General features: G+C 42.7%; 1 protein-coding gene across 1 annotated transcript in view; it reads right to left on the bottom strand.

Moving 5' to 3' along the window:
• The window catches only part of LOC115365460 (vasorin-like), a 33,618-nt gene extending 16,804 nt beyond the window's left edge, over positions 1-16,814 (bottom strand). The window contains exon 1 of the mRNA XM_030060869.1: positions 16,598-16,814. The gene's annotated coding sequence lies outside the window, so the exon portion shown is untranslated. The remainder of the gene's footprint in view (positions 1-16,597) is intronic.
• Between the last annotated feature and the right edge of the window lie 209 nt (positions 16,815-17,023).

Genomic DNA, 17,023 nt, shown 5'->3' with positions numbered 1-17,023 from the left:
GTTTTCCACCTTCTGGAGTCCAAATGAATGTGTGTCTGTGTAGGGATCCTTTCCTTCATGTTGTCAGACACTCATACTAACAATGTGAACCTGTCAGTGGAAAAAAACAAGCACTTTTAGTAGACATAATTCAATGCAATTTTGGCAAACGTGTGTGATTACACTGCAGCCCATTTCACAGGTGCCAGCTGAAGTGATCTAGCTCATTACTGGACCAACTGCAAAACTGTTTGTCCCGATCAGTCATTTGGACCCCAAAAGGTGGACAAACAGGTTGAAAAATACCTGTGTTGTCCTTAAAAAAACAAAAAAAACAAAAAAAAAAAGTGGAATAAGCAGTTAAAGTACCTGGGAGTAAGAACCATTTTTTCCCCATAGTTTACCTCTCAGAACTGACTTGCATGTTTGAGTTACTTTTTGATATGAGAGCAGCAAATACAGTGAAATCTGTTTATTGCAGAGTTCTTTTCTAAGAGTTGTAGTCCGGCTTAAAGCTGTAATAAGCAGGTTTCTGCCTTCCAGCAGCAAAGTGTACTGCCAACCTGCCCTCCTCTCCCTCTGCACCACTTGACGCTCACCTTGATGAACATCTGGCCTGAGGCTGAGGTAAATGACATCTGTAAAGCCTCTACAGGGGTTGAAGAAACAGATGGCGAACGTGGCCCATCAGCCAAAAAAAAAAAAAAAAACACGGCTGATGTTCACAGTCACTCTGCACATTTAGTTTCACTGCACTTTCTTTTTTTTTTTTTTTTGCAGCGTTTCTCCTTTGTTGTGGATACAATGGCTTCCATACCGTGTAGCCTCACCTTGATATCCACAGCCAGGGTGTCCGTAAGACAAAGCAATCCGTCTACACACCAAAATCATCTCTGACAAGCCAGTATTAGGCCAACAGCGGGAGGTAGTCACGTGCACGCTGGGTCACAGACAGGTAGACTGATAATGTAGAAAATATCAGTCTTCTGTGTTATGGTACAGGGAAAAACCTGCGCATTTTGCAGCATTAATCCCTTCAGACCCTGCGTCCATTGGAATGGACATGTCATATTTCTGTCTCTAAAGCAATAAATACTGGGTAACTGAATGATGTCAGTAATGCTGGTTACTGGTTGGATCCTGATTATCCAATCATAATCATGTTATGACTTTGAGCACGCTCTGAGAGAGTGACAGACATCGGACAAGACAAGCATGGCTGAGCGACTCACTGCAAAAACGCAAAACTTACCAAGATTATTTGTCTTATTTCAAGTCAAAAATGTCTTATTTCTAGTCAAAATATCTCATTACACTTAAAATAAGACATGATCACCTCCGAAGTAACTTGTTTTTAGACAATTGTCTCTTGTTTCAAGTGAAACTTTGCTTGAAACAAGTGAAAATTTGTTTGTTTCATTGGCAAAATTTGCCAGTGGAAAAAGTGAAAATTCACTTGAAATAAGTGAAAATTAGCTAGAAAAAAGAAACAAATTTTGCCAATGAAACAAGCAAATTTTCACTTGTTTCAAGCAAATTTTCACTTGAAACAAGAGACAATTGTCTAAAAACAAGTTACTTCTGAGGTGATCATGTCTTATTTTAAGTGTAATGAGATATTTTGACTAGGAATAAGACATTTTTGACTTGAAATAAGACAAATAATCTTGGTAAGATTTTGAGTTTTTGCAGTGCTGCAGAGAGGGAGGAGTAAGTGCCCATTTTCAATCAAAAATATAAATTTATGTTCATGATGGCCAAACAAATTTTCTGTCAGCATAACTGTAACTGCTACAAGTGATAATATTTTAAGTAATTTTGAACATACATCATATGGTTAATAAAAAAGTCTGATGTCCATTGCAATGGACATGAAAAAAATACTATTAAAAACATGAGTTAGCAAAAATGTGTTTTTTCCACTTTGTTTTTATGTTGGAGAGGAATCAGAATCAGTTTTTTTTTTGTTTGTTTTTTTGCCCAGCAGAAAAAATGCAAGTCTGAAGGGGTTAAGAAAAGCAAACTGAAGTAGCATTTCCCCTCAGAGATCCATAAAGTATTTCTGACTGTGATTCTGATGAATTAGTAGAAGGTCACTGTTGATTTTGCTAAAGCTAAAGCATCTTTGAGCTGTATGTTCTTGGCCTGATTTCTATATTTTCTGGTTTGCTTTCTTCTTTCCATAGGCTCTTTGATTTGAGATTCACAGAAACCAAAGAGTTTTGACGTTTTGCTCTGACATAAATTACTCCTGGTAACATCTTGACTGCAACATTTTAAGCAGTAAAGTGCTTTAAAAAGGCAAGTCACTAACAAGTTGCTACACTGAAACTACAATGGCTGTCTGGCTAAATACACGCTGAACACACTTTGTAGCCGTATCTCACGTTTGTTCATGTTTCTACCTGCACTTTTATGGATACTGGCTGGACTTGAAGGATAAAGTCAGTATCCAGCATTGAGTGAAATAACATCACATTTTTTCAAAGTGAGTAAACTTTCCCTTTAAATATTCAAAATCTCCATGGAAAAAAAAAATCTATTGGCCGTCTGCCAATGGAGCCCACAGCTGAAGTGACATTCGGGTTGGCCAACACCAACACATCATCACTGGTACACTATTAAAATATGGCAGGTCTCAGTCACCGCTCTCCTCCTCCCACTCTCCACCTCCAGGCCTCGCGGGACTGATGGGCCCTGTAGAGGCTCCTGACAGTCACCTCTCGCCCAACAGGGGGCCCCTTCACGGCTGTTAACCCCGACTGTCAGTTACCTACGCCGGGCCCCTAGCAAGGTACAGGCTGGGCTGGACTGGGGGAGGGGAGGGGGCCGGGGGGCAGCTTCCCCTCCAGTTCTACAAGTCTAGACAGACCCTGTGCCTCTGGAGCTGGCAGATTAATGCACAGTGAGCCCCGCTCTGAGTGTCTTCCTGAAATATGCAGGCCAGCGGTTTCACTTCAGCTCAAAGGCTGTACCATCATCATTTCCCCGTCTGTATTGGAGCCACCTGAATTAAATTTTTTTCCCCTTACATTATTCTTACATTTTTTCTTACATTTAACCCCTTGTAGACTATTGTCGCGAATTCACCTCAAACCACTTCCAGTCTTAATGCAGCCGAGGTGGTGTGTGTATCCCACTGATGCTGTTGAAGCATATTTCACACACACCAAGAACTGTATTGGAACCAATAATTTAGCATCTGCTTGAAGGCAAAAACACAAACAATTTATTTTTGTAGATAATTGTAAATAAATTCAACAACCAAGCTTTGTGTGATGCTGGTATATGCCATTTGGTGGAAATTTTGATGCACCTCCAGCACCATTTGCACGGGATCTCATAAAATCAATTAAGCGAAACACGTTCACATGTGACAGTGACATTTGCTGAAATCGCCAGAGCCCCAGTCGAGATCTTACAATTCATCGCTCTCTGATTTAGCAAGGCAAAACTTGAAGGTTTCGCCAAAAAAGCGTGCAAGCGTTCCTCTTTAGACACCACGACTGTCTCCTCTTCATGTCAGAAGGAAGGAAATCACATGTTTCACATCAGTTCACAATGGACCTCTGTCTGCAGCAGAAAGCAGGGAAATACTACACGTTTTTGACAAAGGGTTAACATAGAGGATAGGTGTTATTATTAAAAATGATTCCCAGACAATATTAATCCCATGCAAATCAGCCTGTGTAGTATCATGAAGCAGCTCCTACGAGCCACCAGTGACACGACAGCAGAGCCGCAATTTCAGTACACATCGAATTAATGCACACACACACACATACACATGCACAAATAGGCAAAAAGACTTCCACCAAGTATCCCCTGCTGTTGAATCACCTCATTAACCCGGTGTTAGGTCAGGGATTTACTGCTGAGAGGAACGTCTACAAAAACGCCACACACACACACACACACACACACACACTGTCTCTCTCTCTCTTTCTCTCTCTCTCACACACACACACACACGCATCACCTAACACATGGACACACATTACTGACAAACAAGGTAAAATTTTAGTAAGATGCATGTTGTTTTGTATATCTGTGTGTACGTGTGTGTGTGTGTGTGTGTGTGTGTGTGTATGTTTGGAGGGTTGGTGGTGTTAGTAGTGGGGTGTCAGTTTACTGTGTCACTTATCTGTTTACTTAAACTCCTGACAGATCACTGAAAGTAAACACACACACACACACACACACACACACCACACACAATCATCTTGTTGTAGAAGAAATCAATTAGTGGCAGGGGTTAGGAACCGAGTGTGTGTTTGTTTGGCCGGGGAGGGGCCAAAAAAGGGGCCAGTGACCTCAGCTGGTTCGTGACCTAGGGACAAAGGCTGCATTTTGCACGGGAACAGAAAATGTGATTTTTGAACTGTTTGCGGCACAGCTCAGATCTGGACTCACTGCTGGAAAGTCATTTTTGCACAATGCAGTTGTGCAGTTTTGTATACTGTACTTTTTCTAAGTTTCTAAGACGACTGAAACAGCGTGGTCAATATTTGCAGTAACAATAGCAGCTCATCACTGACACTAACAGAGACGTCAGGCTGCCAGAGTCCAGCTTATGTTCTCATAAATCAAAAGGCGCTCTGCTACGCTGAGGCCACGGTGGGTGTTTACGTAAACTCGCAAAAAGCAGCTTGGGTTCACACCACTGATGACATCACCCCTCCCCTTACACACACACACATTCACACACATCATCATCATCATCAGAGCGCCTGTCTTCCTATCTTCTAGAAACACCATTAATCCAGACAGAAGCCAGGCAGTGTGGGTTTGCTCTGCACGTACAGGTATCACACACATGGACAGGCATCCCTCGGAAGCTTTGACTCATTTAAATTTCTCTGCAAAACTGCATTTTGCTCGGGTGTCGGGTTGTATAGAGTTCCCCCGGCATGACATGAGTCCACACTTTGCTTCAAAGTGATTTGGATTGTAATTCAGTGAGTAGAAGTGCCCGTATGTCTGCTTTCACATTTCATAATTACAAATGATGCTCTTAGTCTTTCATGCTGATCCATCCCCAGCTGCCACTCTGCTATCGGAAACACACAGAAATGTATTTTAACATACCGCCTTTTTCAGCCCCTGGGTTTTTAATTGATACTTTTATTTTATTTTATTTTGGTGGTTTATCATGTTTGAATGTGCAAGTTGAATGAACTCAAACTTGATTGTGGGTTTGTAGCTGGACTCTGGGGTGTAAATGGACTCAGTGGGGTGTAATTGGATTCTGAGGGCTGTTAACGGAGTTGTGGGCTGAGGCTGAAGAAGGAATGGCCATTACACGCTCCACTGGAGACTAGGTGTTGACACAGGGCTTTGAAAAGAGCCCACAGGATTCTGGGGGCATTTCGTGGAGAGGGGAGCAAAAATGCTGTTGTGTTTGTGTTAAGACTGTATGAGCACATGTGCACATGCAGATCCCACAGATCTGATTTGATTTGGGGTTGATAGCGTGAATGATCTGCTGCATTCTGTATACCTTTTCTTTGTTACTGTTTTTTTCCCCTGCAGATGACATAACGACTACACCGAGAGGCCAATGGATAACTTTCTTGTTCTGCTCTGTATGGCTCTCCCAGCAGGCATTTGGGGGTGGCAAAATTCAGTGTCAACCCTCAAAAAAACATTATTACAATCTGAAAATATATGAATGAATGAATGAATGAATGAATGAATTTTTTATTTTGGTGTCATGCTAATAAACATAGCCCAGCCCGCATGGGCTTACAGGACACCATATCTGGTGTTATTCAAATTTCACGGTCAGGTAATGAACGCAAAAAAAGGGAAAGAAAAACTAAAAGGAGGTCAGACAATCAAGACCGTCAAGACAATATACTTAGGATAAACAGAAGATTATCGATTAAACAAATACAACAAATATAGCACCATAAAACTGTTTTGAACTGACTGATCTAGATTTTGGCATTTTGGCATCAGGCCTACATTTACACAGGTTTTCAATATTGGTGTATCAACATCAAAAAGATCTGCTGGGGTATCATGGTAATGCATCATGGTAATGCAAATCCAAACTTTCAGTCAAAACTATGCAGGGATTTTTATATATATATTTTTAATTTGGTGTCATTTATGACCACAGAATGACAGCTGAGTGTAACAGGCAAAGATGAGAAAGACTGAGAAGGGATAAAGTAACAAAAATGCTGTTTTGCATCTAGAGCGTCACGAGCACTGAGCCACTAGAATGTCCCCAAATTGTTTTGAAAACCTCTTGGAAACAGCGTGAGTTAACTTGAATGTTTGAAGTATTTCCCTAAACCTCAAAATCAGTTTTACAGCAGAGGAAATGGGTCAGTGAAATCACGGCCTCGTTTCTCAACAGATTTAAAGATAATTTCCACCTCAGACAGGGATGTTTGTTTTCATAGAAAGACAGAAAACGGCTGGAGCCTGAAAGTTTTACCTCTTTTAGAACAGTCTGAGACTTAGCCAAGCAAGAGACTGATCATGCAAACCATATGCAAATTCAAATCAAGCGTTAAAAGTACTTAATGTGGTTATTATAATCACGAGTACACAGAATCTGATAAGAGCTGGCTATCAGATACACCAGAAACATTGCCCTCAGTTTCCCTGACCACAACAGCTGTGAGATCACCCATAGGTATGCACATAACTCCGGGCACATACATACAAGCATACGCGCATGAAACGCACTGCCCACACACTCATTTCCATTTAAACACATTCAAGTTCTCCCAGAGGACGATCAAAATTCAACCGCAAATCAGCAAACACTGAAAACATCTCCTCCAGACCTCACGTCCTTGCAAAATACAGACCATAGCTGCGTTCCCCAAACCAAACACAATTTTTATTCCATTGTAAAAGAATTAAGCTAAGATGTGCTTATAATCAGATGTTTTTTTTTTTTTCTTTTTGTTTTTTTCTTTTTGGAAAATCAAGTCAACATCTTAATTTCACTTCTGGACCTTATTTCAGGTCAGATCTGGAATTCTCAAAGGCATCTTTGGACTGTGCTCATCCTTGTAAAAAAGGCAATTAAATGGACAGAATACATGCTTTATCGATAGCCTATGTTTTTGGTAGGGCTACTCCATATGTTTCTGCTGACATCATTTCACATCAGAAAACACTCGATCTTTCAGTTGTTGAATACTTTTGGGTTCTGTTCCATAGGTCTTTATGTAACGGAACCTGAACGTCACACCTGTGTTTACCCTGCTATTTCATGTCAACATGGCTGCTGTGGAAAAGGTCTGAAATAACCGACCGCTCGGTGCCTGAACTGACCAATCAGAATCGAATATTCAAGTAAGCCGTGTAATAATCATCTTTAATGACTTTTATTAGTGACCACTAAGAATTGCATCAAACACTGATGAAAACTTATCTCATGCATTGTGGTAGCCTGATACTGCCATAAACAGTGGAGCCACACTTAGAATTAGGGTGCTTTCAGACCTGTCCCGTTTGGAGCAGTTGTTCCGAAACAGGGAGCGTTTCCCCCTAAAGATCGGTTCGTTTGGACATATGTGAACACAGCAATCGCGCTCGGATGCGGGACAAAACAAGCGGGCCGAGATCGCCTAGAAGAGGTGGTCTCGGCTCGATTCCATTCGAGCCCTGGAGCGGTTCGTTTGCAGTGAGAACATAACCGACAGCAACCGACACAACTCACTCATAACTGTGGTTCAACCAGCGTCAGAGCCCATCTTCGTCGGCGATTCCTTGTCGCGGCACGTCTTCTTCTCAGTAGATGCAGTATGATATTATTTTCCCTGCACAGTCTTGATTCTCAGTAGAACTGGATGTTTTCCTCAGTTACAGATCACTGGTACATTAACCACAGAAACACACAGAAACAAACTAGCCACATACGCTGAAGATGCTCCATGGTTTTTGTTTTTCCCGGGGTAAGAACGGAAGAGGAACCGCTACAGACGGTTGCCCTGTGAACACAAACGCCCCAAACGAAAAACGAAACAACTGTATCGCTTTAGCCCCTGAATCGAAACAAAGCAATCGGGCCACAGGTCTGAAAGCACCCTTAGTCTTGTAATTCCCATGAATGCGGATCCTCGGTGAGTTCTGAAAGCAACACAGATCAACAAACCTATCGAAATCCTGCAGACACACTACAGTTGTTTTTGTGCCTATGTCTTTCCTATGTCATTTTACAGCTGAGTGAACTTAATCTTGAGGTGATACGGTTAAACTCAGTCCATTGCAGTTAGTCTTTGTCTAATACATCCCATATGCTCCTATTGCAGGGTAACTGCCAAACCGTCTGGTGAGTTTTGGCCTCATCAAGGGACTGTCCAGTGTTTCTCCAGCTGACTGACCCGGGGCGGCCTGCTGCCTGCTTGTCTTGGCCTTGCATTGGTCTGTCTGTGTCGGTGGAATGTCTTGGTTTAGCTGCGAGCCGCTGCTAATGTACAGGCCCCATCACAAATGATACAGTAGACATGAGGAAATTATCACTCTGTCTTTTCTAGAACATTCCCCGGTTTCAAGCTGTGGGCTTTTTATTCAACACACACGAAGACACACGCAACAAACACTTCAATTAGTCTGTCCTCTCCTCGCCGGTGTGTATTAAATGCTATGGCTGCATCACGTTTGATCCGCTTGCCATCTCTTTGAAGGCTCTGTTGGCCCAAATTAAAAAATACCACAGGCTTGCCCACAGCCACAGCTCGCTCCAGCCCAGAGCCGGCATGGGCTCAGTGGGCGAAGGATGTGAAAAGTGCTGAGTCAAATGTGAAGCAATTAAATGAATAGTTCACCCAAAAATGAACACGATCTGCAGGAACTCTTTCAAAAACAGTTGTTTTGGTGATGGCTTGACACAGGCCTTGTGCACTCACAGTCCATTATGTTTGGCTAATAGACCTGTAAAGTTTTCATGGCTCTCTAAATGAATGGGGTTTAGGGGCATATTAACTGGACACTTCCTATAGATTATGCCAAAGGTAGTATTATACTAAAAATGAAATTCTTGTTTCAGAAAATAATCATGATTCTTCTTCATTAGTTACCATGAGCCCAGACTAGACTTAAAACAGAAACCTTTCCAAGTTAACTCTAATTTACACCACGTCACTGAAACAATAATCAAACTGAAAAATCTGATCAAATCAAATGAAAAATGAGTGCAGCTGCACAAAATATTGCTCATAAATATCTCAAAATATTGTTCATAAATATCTCGACAATTTTGAGTCCCTACCTGCATATTACGCTTATCACATGGGTCTAGGAGGGAAAGATTCATAGCTCTATCTTTTAGTAATGATAGTGATTCTGATTTCAATCAAATGTTCTGACAATTTTTTTAAGGCTCATTAGCAAAAGTCACCCTCGACGCCTTTGCCTTCAAAACGACACATTCATTGAAATGATCACCTTTACCCTCTTTCATCTGGATAAACAAGTGAGTTACAATCTTGCACAAGCTCCGACTTGCTGGTGTGGTGGTCTAAACTCGATCGCACCGAGCAAAATTGGAGTGAACTGGAGGATGTGTCATTCACCGGCACAGGTTTCCTCATAGCTTGGATCACTTATGCTGTCACTTTGAACCTGCAATCGCCGACTCAAATTCAAAATGCACACTTCAACGGAATTGTTCCTCTGTGTCACCCGGCCTCGGCCTCTGCTCCTTCTGCCTTGTCAGTTTCTTGTCCAGTCTGTGGGCTGACTGGTCCTGTGCATGCTCCCCCTTTGACTTCTGACCCCTTAATCCCCTGCCAACTGCAGCAAGGCCTCTGGGATCGTGTGTGTGTGTGTGTGTGAGTGTGTGTGTGTGTATGCATGTGAGAGAGACAGGATGTGTGTGAATGAGTGACAGACAGGACAGAAACCGTCCGTGGCAGAGAGTCTGTGTGTTTACAGTATGCATCCATGGTTTAGAACGATCATAATCAGTGTGTCAACAATTTGATGGTGTATTGCATTCATGTTGAAACCACCATAAGACACACCTTTAGAAGCAGGTTCAGGTGAAAATTTGAAGTATAACTGTAGTGGAACTTCGCAACTCCGCAGCGAGTTTGATTTTGACATTTTGGCCAATATACTTTTTTCAGAATCTAAGTTTCTGAAGGTCGACTGACCAAAACTGAGCAAAGGACTGTACTGTACGTATGTAAAAGGTCAGTATGTGCACACTGATTGGCAGATGAGAACTGTTACTCTTAACACACAAACACACATAGATTCATTAACACCTAAGCAAACGCAAATGCAGCTCTAAATGTTTGAATGAATGAAAAGCGCAATGAAAAGTAATATATGGCTGAAACAGTCACAAGGTGTGTAAAAGAAACCTGAGCACATGCGCGCACACACACACACACTTATGCACATGAACTTAAACCAGGGGCTCTCAAAAGTTTTGATGACTGAATGCCAATTTAGGGACTCACCACTGGATTGCGAGCCACCCAAGAAAAAACGGAACACAAAATAATTCCAAAACAATTCTTTTTTTTTTTTTTTTTTTTTTTTAATAACCTACTCTAGACTACGAGTCATTCCAGGTTTGAATCATGTGAGAAATGTATGTTGTGTTTTCTGGTGGAGAAAAAAAAATCTCATTTGTCCATTTGTATTTGTTTTAATGGCAATGTTTCCAAGGGCCGCCCTTTAAGAATACCTGACCTAACCTAAAGCCTGAGGCAACCCAGGCCGGCTCATCTTTCAAACATCGTGACGCTGACGATACGCTCCGCACGAGCACGGACCGCGGCACACACGTCCACTGTAACCAAGAGCGCCGGATAGCTTCTGTTTGTCAAAAGGCTTCTCTCATCACCTGTTGTGCCCTCAAGTCGTACAGCAGATCCCACATCCAGACCACGGCCCTTTGAAGTGCTTTGTGAGGGCCTGCAGCCCTCAGGCCACTGTCTGTCTTCAACCTGCCTGTGCATGTGCATGTGCATGTGCGCGTGTGTGCATGTGTGTGTGTGTGTAGAGGGATGAGGGCTGCTGAATGCGATGAAAGGATGTATGTGTGTACAACCAGACTATGTGCCCTCAGGAAAAAAGAGAGAGGGGCTCAGAAAAAGGGATTTGGAAGGTGGGATTCCCCTAATGTGCCACCCCACCACATACACACAGACACACACACACACACACACACACACACACAACCCCTAGCCCTCAGGTAGTGAATATGGCTGCTGCAGGAACACTGAAGGAGGAGGGTTTTGTTTTGGACGGACTTCAGAAAGATTAGGTGTCGCGTCAGACAATAAAACCTTACTGTACACGCCTTTGTCTGTCTCTTTTAATCTGTCTGTCTCTGATAGGGCAAAAGAAAAATCTTGTTTAATAGAATCAGTTACAGATTGAGGATGCTTTGGCAAAAATAGGAGATGATTTTGTGTATTACTCAAACCCATATTTGAGGGGATAAGGTTAGACACAACCATGAAAAAACAATAGATACTTAATAAACCAATCAGATCACCTTGAGGCTTTTTTAAAGTGTCTGCTAAGATAAATCTTAACTAGTTCTAATATTGCAAGCCACATTATATTGTGATATATTCATGCTTCTTTTAACAATTAATTTCGGGATATGAAGCAGCAGAGGAAATAATCTAAGGGTAATCTGAGCACACATCTGCCACTGGAGGCTTCTTGGTCTCCCGGTGCCTCCTGGTACCACAGAGGAATGTTATGAGGAGTCTATATATGTCACGGTCTTTACCTTCTTACTGAACCGCTGTGTTTATACAACACACTCGGAGGATGAGGGGGGAAGGTGCTCCGCGACACACTCCACGGGTTAGCAAAGGGCCAGCAAACCCCTAAACCTCTCCCCAGGGGCGGGGGTCCAGTTCTAAGAAAAGTATAAGTTCCCCTCTGGTGAGCATGTTAAGTCTCGGCCTGCTGTTGGTTTGGGGCTAGAATTCCTCTGGTGTCAAGGGACCTTGTAAAGATGTAATGTGAGCTTTTGAGGTTGTTGAAAATAGACACCAAATTTAAGAAAATCCCGACTGGCATCATAAAACAAGATTGCGTTCAACAAGTTCTCTTTAAAGCTACACTTGGCAAGATTTTTATGCAAATATAGGCCCGTCTTATTGCTCTGAATCACAGAGTGGGGATGCAATAAAGAAGAGCGTCTTCCCCAGAGCTGCAACCAGGGTTTGATCAATACTTCTCTGAAGACCAATACTGATATTCTAGTCAGGACAACTCACATTAAGGAAATGTATTATTTAATGATTAGGCATAACAATAGGTTTGACTCTGGCAGACTGCATACATATACAATATCTTTATTCCTATGCTGAAAATTTCAAGTTTCTGGGGTTTCCATTAGATGTTTAGATATGAGAGAGCAGTATGCAGTTTACTGAAGTCACATCACCTTGGGGGAAAAACCAGCTTTCTTTGAACCAGAATTTAACTGAATTAAAGCACAGGTATCATTGAGGTATCAGGTATCATTGAAAAAAACTTGATAATATATATCTAGACCTTTTCGATAAACATGGAACCTGATTTTTAACCAGTTCTGGGCATTCTGACTAAAAACAAGTTGGGGCAGAAAACAGAGGGACCTGAAGTGGGAACCATGACCATAACAAGAAGGTGTGTATTATTCCACGGCAACACATGGAGACACACGGAGATATTGAAATTGAGTGTGCAGTGGTCTGCCAAAGCGACAAAATATTTCTTTCAATTTGGACATTTCCGGATTTTCAGGAAAATATGGAAGAGAGTACTAGATAAAACAATTTTATCTAAAAACTGCCGAATAATTGGTGAGGGCTGGGTTTGTTGGGACCCAGGACCAAATGATCAACAAGTTTAAAATACTGAAGGACTAATGAGAGTCCAGGAACTGACAGGTGGTTCTCGACCTGGCCGAGGATTATGAGCTCCTCAATGGCGTGCCTGGTCACAGAGCAGCAAACCGGCACACTGGGTCTGAATTCAGCCACAGCAATGTTGGAGTTTGTGGCCAGAAACCATGACACAACGGTCCCACTCCAAAGTGGTGCAAATGCAGGCTAGTTAGCACTTTGGTTCCAAAAACCTTAAATAGTACCGCCTCAAGAACCAGAACTCTTGGTCAAGAAGAGGTAATATGGTGAAAACGACTTCATTTGAACAGTAAGTCTGCAAGAAAGAACCAGGGTTTTTGGTCTTTAGTAATTCAGTCAGAAGAGTGTGGCCCAGACACTGCCAGAGTGAGGTGGTTTCACTCACACTGGACTTGCACCATATGGAAAATGGATAGACTCATGGTATTGTATGCGTGGGATATATGCATCCATCAAATGGTGAAGCCGCATACAATCTGTCATCCTGTGCAGCCAAAAGCAGAGGAAATGGCGTCAATGTAAATCATCAGCACAGCTTGTTACTGTGAATGATTTCAGTGTGGTTTATGAATTCCAGGTAGGTCTGTGCAGGAGGGGAAATCAGCTCCGCTGCAGCATAATGACTGCATTGAGCAGAATGATTTATCAGTGACGCCCAGCAGGCTTGATGCTGGGCGTCTGCTCCATCTGCGTGGTCCCTGCTTTCTTAAACATTTCCAAATGAGCTGAGGCCCCCCCCCCCCCACCCTACCCCAACACATCTGCACAAGGGCCTCAGGACAGAGGGAGAGAGAGAGAGAGAGAGAGAGCAGCAAGAGAGAGCAGACACACTGAGCAGAGGTGAGAGCATGGAGAAGAGAAATCCTGAGAAAGCACTCTATTAAAAGAACAAAACCGACATGGAAAAGAGATCTAATGGAGAGCTGAATGAGAGAGCAGAAGGGCAAGGAGGGAAACCAGTCCAACAGCCTCGCTGCAGTGGTAAAAATGTCACATCTTCAAAAGGTCAAATGTGGCGGATGTGGAGAAGGGGAAAGGATTCCCAAAATGGCAAAAACACTCCAGAAGTCAAAGACTGGTGTGGAGGGGTGACGGATCCAATTTACAAAGCCAGAAAACCTTCAGCCTTAAAGGACCGTACCAGTGATTTTACATGTTTTGTGTAATATATATGTGTAATATACATGTTTTGTGTAAATATATATAGATCTATATATTTACCTACATATTACGGTTATCACATGGTCTAGGAGGGAAAGATTCATAACTATCTTTTAGTAATTATAGTGATTCTGATTTCAACCAAATGTTCTGACAATTTTTTAAGGCTCATTATCTATCTATCTATCTATCTATAGATAGATAGATAGATAGATAGATAGATAGATAGATAGATAGATAGATAGATAGATAGATAGATATACACATATATATAGTATTTTTCTGCCTAGCTTTTCCCAAAGCAATTTCAGAACTTCAGAAAATTTGCCCTCCCTTTTATCCAGCCACTGGCTTCCATTCATTCCCCTACGATATGAAAATGAACTTTCAGAGTGCTAAAATTCAGTTCCACTGGCAAACATTTTTACACAGAGAATCATCAGTACTGTGGTTCATGAATTGGTGATGACTTTCTCAGCCACAGAACCACAAAATGTGGGTGAACTGTAGTAAATGGGCAAAATATCATGGGTCAAAATAACTGATATGGTCCTTCAAAGGTGCATAGGTGTATCGATGCTGTGGAAAAGTCAAGATAGCAGCATGTTTACAGATATAAGCAAACAGTTCCAGCAGTATATGACAGAGGAAATCTGAAGACAGATTATGTTCCAACACAAATCTCTCGTCACTCCAGGTGTCAGAGAATGTTAACAAACAGGTTTTTATTAACAGACTTCAAGTCCCTATTGAAATCTATCGGATAGGCAGTACAGTGACCAGCTCCTGACATGAGGTGTGTGTGTGTGTGTGTGTGTGTGTGTGTGTGAGGGTCCCACCAGAGCACCACAGGGCACATTTAAGCCCTACAAAGAGGGAGAGTCTTTACTTAGTATGGATGATAAAAACTGAACTCACACACACACACGCACCCGCACACACACACACACTTCAACGCAATCCTCTTCACCTTGTACCTCTTAACTTCCCTCACAGGGTTATTAACTCCTTGATTGGGGAGCTTTCGTTCGGGGTCCCCCCTATTTAGTTGTCATGGTGGCATGACCCGAACACTTATTAGCTGACCCTTGGGATTAGTCCAAGCTGGAAACGGGGTGGGGGGGCAGGGGGGTAGTTGGGGTTAAGCCTTTACCTCCAAGTGCATCTCTTAAAAAAAAAAAAAAAAAAAAAACCTTAATTAAATTGCTGAGACACCAAGTCAGGAATGTTTGCTTTCCTCTCTCTCTTGTGGCCTCCATCCTTCTGTCCGTCCCCCTGTCTCCATCTTTCTTTGATTTTCCCATGACTCTATTCTTTCTTCTTTCTTTCTGTTCACCAACCTATATTAATTTGGCAAGCTTATTAGCCCCCAGACTCCTCATAGAGTCCACTGATGGTAAAGACGGCGAAAAATATTACCATACAAGGCATCTTTTCATGAGATACCCGAAACTGCCCTGAAATCGTCAACCAAGCTTTAGCTGCTTTTTGCAAGAAGCCTTTCCAAATATATAACCCATGTATTACTAATGTGTTACTCCCGTTGCGTATACCTATTTAAAGCTGATCTCTGAAGATTTGAACCACCCAGAAAGTTGCTGATACCACTATACAGCTGGATAAACACTTATTTATTTATTTATTTGTTCATGTGATGAAGCCTGAAAGCAGTTCAAAGCATGTTCAGCTTTTGTCTTTATGGTACAACTACACATTTTAGGATTAGCCTCACATAAAAGAACCAAATACTTTTAGAAACTGGAGGATTTCACACCAATACCACAGCCAAACATAAGGCCTTACATGAATGATAGAGGGACCAATAAGGATATTACAGTAACACCATAGGGGATCAAACACACACACACACACACACACACACACACTATATATATTAAAATTAAAATATATTGCAGTGAGTGGTAATAGCCAGGCACTCCGAAAGATGACATTTCCCATCTGAGGTGAGAACAAACACACTAAGTGAGAGAAGCCCCTCTCTGAGGAGAGATAAGGGCCTCTAATCCGATACACACAAACAAAAACACGGGCTAAAGCAGCGACAATGATAAGAGCTAATCCTATCTGCACACATGTCGGGGCTGGAGACAGTCCGCTCGGTGTGTCTCCTGGCCCGTGGGCCCCGCTCGGCGCGTCTGGCCGCGAGATTCTGACCCGAGATTGTGACCCGTGCGCCGCGGTGAGGAATGCAAGGACACGCTGACAAAATAATCAGCCACAAGGGAGGCTTTCACATGTAAAGCAAGCGAGATCCTGCATGTAGCTGAGGCTGGATCAATTACAGGTGTGAAAGGCTTGATCCCACAGTTCAAAGGCTGATTTGTTACTGTTGATTTATAGATTTCTCCCCTCCTCGCTGTGGCCAGGTTTCTCCACCGCTGGCCGCAACAGTCGGGACTGAACTCGCCTGAGGAATGCGTGTTATTGCGCTGCAGAGCGGTTGCAGCGCTGAGCAAACTGCAGTGTAGTCCAGCCGGGACGATTGTGAACAAGTTTGCACTTTTTCCCCAATTTGTTGCTGCTTTAAAATCAAGGTTTCAGTGAGTGAGAGAGGAGCGCAGGGCGCACAGAGGGGAACTTACCTTGCGCAAGTGAACTGAAGTCCGGCGGAATGCGCTCTGGCACCTCTTATCCAAATTTGACTTTATTTCTTTAAATCCTTTGCTGGTGTGACGCGTAAGACAAAGTCCAATATTTGATAAGAATGCTTTTCGCAGGTAGGCATAAAGGTGTATCAGTGCAAAGCGATCACTCCGCCCCGTCTGTCAAAGCTGGGAGACCGAGGTCCGCCGGTCCCGAAGCGCGCATGGACTTTCAACAATAGCGGTCATTGAGGGACGGGAGGCGAGCACTTAAACAAGCTGGGGAAGTGGGAGGTGCGAGCGAGAACGCGGAGCCGTGCGCGTTCCCGAGCCAGGCTGCACCTGCAAAAATAAGACGAGGCCGTGAAAGATGGATTATGGCCTGATTGCGATGCAGATCTGAGGTGCTGTCGTGAAAAAATCACC

Source organism: Myripristis murdjan, chromosome 1 (assembly GCF_902150065.1).
Source record: "Myripristis murdjan chromosome 1, fMyrMur1.1, whole genome shotgun sequence".
Taxonomy (NCBI): domain Eukaryota; kingdom Metazoa; phylum Chordata; class Actinopteri; order Holocentriformes; family Holocentridae; genus Myripristis; species Myripristis murdjan.
This window is presented reverse-complemented; position numbering and strand designations above follow the sequence as displayed.